This window comes from Triticum dicoccoides, chromosome 1A (genome assembly GCF_002162155.2).
Source record: "Triticum dicoccoides isolate Atlit2015 ecotype Zavitan chromosome 1A, WEW_v2.0, whole genome shotgun sequence".
Classification (NCBI taxonomy): Eukaryota; Viridiplantae; Streptophyta; class Magnoliopsida; order Poales; family Poaceae; genus Triticum; species Triticum dicoccoides.
The window spans coordinates 384,609,488-384,612,769 of NC_041380.1; positions in this window are offsets into that span (position 1 = coordinate 384,609,488).

Below are 3,282 nucleotides of genomic sequence, written 5' to 3' on the forward strand. Positions count from 1 at the left end.
TCGACCCCGAGACCCCGACACCGCGACCCCGAGCCTGACCCGACACCCCGACCCCGACACCGACACGGCACCCCGACCCCGACCCGACACCCCGACCCCGAGACCCCGACCCTGACCTGTTGGGGAACGTAGTAATTTCAAAATTTTCCTACGCACACGCAAGATCATGGTGATGCATAGCAACGAGAGGGGAGAGTGTCGTCTACGTACACTCGTAGACCGAAAGCGGAAGCGTTAGCACAACGCGGTTGATGTAGTTGTACGTCTTCACGGCCTGACCGATCAAGCACCGAAACTACGGCACCTCCTAGTTCTAGCACACGTTCAGCTCGATGATGATCCCCGGACTACGATCCAGCAAAGTGTCGGGGAAGAGTTCCGTCAGCACGACGGCGTGGTGACGATCTTGATGTTCTACCGTCGCAGGGCTTCGCCTAAGCAGCGCTACAATATTATCGAGGATTATGGTGGAGGGGGGCACCACACACGGCTAAGAGAACGATCACGAAGATCAACTTGTGTGTCTAGAGGTGCCCCTGCCCCTATATATAAAGGAGCAAGGGGGAGGCCGGCCGGCCCTTGAGGCGCGCCAAGGAGGGGGGAGTCCTCCTCCTAGTAGGAGTAGGACTCCCCTTTCCTAGTCCAACTAGGAAGAGGGAAGGGGGAAGGAAAGAGAGGGAGAGGGAGAGGGAGAGGGAGAGGGAAAGAGGGGCCGCACCCCCTCCCCTAGTCCAATTCGGACTCCCCATGAGAGGAGGGGCGCCACCTCCTGGGCAGCTGCCCTCTCTCTCCCCTCAGGCCCACTAAGGTCCAATACTTCCCCGGGGGGTTCCGGTAACCCTTCTGGCGCTCCGGTTTTCTCTGAAATCACCCGAAACACTTCTGCTGTCCGAATATAGCCGTCCAATATGTCGATCTTTATATCTCGACATGTTGAGCGTGACTATGGATTTTATATAGTTATGGAATAACCTTCTTATCCGCGAGTTCTTCGGCATTTCGAGACTCCTCGTCATGTCCGTGATCATATCCGGGACTCCAAACAACCTTCGGTACATCAAAATATATAAACTCATAATGAAACTATCATCGTAACGTTAAGCGTGCGGACCCTACGGGTTCAAGAACAATGTAGACATGACCGAGACATGTCTCCGGTCAATAACCAATAGCGGAACCTGGATGCTCATATTGGCTCCCACATATTCTACGAAGATCTTTTATCGGTCAGACCGCATAACAAAATACGTTGTTCCCTTTGTCATCGGTATATTACTTGCCCGAGATTTGATCGTCGGTATCTCAATACCTAGTTCAATATCGTTACCGACAAGTCTCTTTACTCGTTCCGTAATACATCATCCCGCAACTAACTTATTAGTTGCAGTGCTTGCAAGGCTTATGTGATGTGCATTACCGAGAGGGCCCAGAGATACCTCTCCGACAATCAGAGTGACAAATCCTAATCTTGAAATACACCAACCCAACAAGTACCTTCAGAGACACCTGTAGAGCACCTTTATAATCACCCAGTTACGTTGTGACGTTTGGTGGCACACAAAGTGTTCCTCCGATAAACGGGAGTTGCATAATCTCATAGTCATAGGAACATGTATAAGTCATGAAGAAAGCAATATCAACAAACTAAACGATCAAGTGCTATGCTAACGGAATGGGTCAAGTCAATCACATCATTCTCCTAATGATGTGATTCCGTTAATCAAATGGCAACTCATGTCTATGGTTAGGAAACATAACCATCTTTGATCAACGAGCTAGTCAAGTAGAGGCATACTAGTGACACTATGTTTGTCTATGTATTCACACATGTATTATGTTTCCGGTTAATACAATTCTAGCATGAATAATAAACATTTATCATGATATAAGGAAATAAATAATAACTTTATTATTGCCTCTAGGGCATATTTCCTTCAGTCTCCCACTTGCACTAGAGTTAATAATCTAGATTACACAGTAATGATTCTGACACCCATGGAGCCTTGGTGCTGATCATGTTTTGCTCATGGAAGAGGCTTAGTCAGCGGGTCTGCAACATTCAGATCCATATGTATCTTGCAAATTTCTATTTCTCCCACTTGGACTAAATCCCGAATGGAATTGAAGCGTCTCTTGATGTGCTTGGTTCTCTTGTGAAATCTGGATTCCTTTGCCAAGGCAATTGCACCAGTATTGTCACAAAAGATTTTCATTGGACCCGATGCACTAGGTATGACACCTAGATCGGATATGAACTCCTTCATCCAGACTCCTTCATTTGCTGCTTCCGAAGCAGCTATGTACTCTGCTTCACATGTAGATCCCGCCACGACGCTTTGTTTAGAACTGCACCAACTGACAGCTCCACCGTTTAGTAAAAACACGTATCCGGTTTGCCATTTAGAATCGTCCGGATCAGTGTCAAAGCTTGCATCAACATAACCATTTACGATGAGCTCTTTGTCACCTCCATATATGAGAAACATATCCTTAGTCCTTTTCAGGTATTTCAGGATGCTCTTGACCGTTGTCCAGTGATCCACTCCTGGATTACTTTGGTACCTCCCTGCTATATTTATAGCAAGGCACACATCAGGTCTGGTACACAGTATTGCATACATGATAGAGCCTATGGCTGAAGCATAGGGAACATCTTTCATTTTCTCTCTATCTTCTGCAGTGGTCGGACATTGAGTCTTACTTAATTTCACACCTTGCAACACAGGCAAGAACCCTTTCTTTGCTTGATCCATTTTGAACTTCTTCAAAACTTTGTCAAGGTATGTGCTTTGTGAAAGTCCAATTAAGCGTCTTGATCTATCTCTATAGATCTTAATGCGCAATATGTAAGCAGCTTCACCGAGGTATTTCATTGAAAAACTCTTATTCAAGTATACCTTTTATGCTATTCAGAAATTCTATATCATTTCCAATCAATAATATGTCATCCACATATAATATCAGAAATGCTATAGAGCTCCCACTCACTTTCTTGTAAATACAGGCTTCTCCAAAAGTCTGTACAAAACCAAATGCTTTGATCACACTATCAAAGCGTTTATTCCAACTCCGAGAGGCTTGCACCAGTCCATAAATGGATCGCTGGAGCTTTCACACTTTGTTAGCTCCCTTTGGATCGACAAAACCTTCTGGTTGCATCATATACAACTCTTCTTCTAGAAATCCATTCAGGAATGCAGTTTTGACATCCATTTGCCAAATTTCATAATCATAAAATGCGGCAATTGCTACCTTGATTCGGACATACTTAAGCATCGCTAC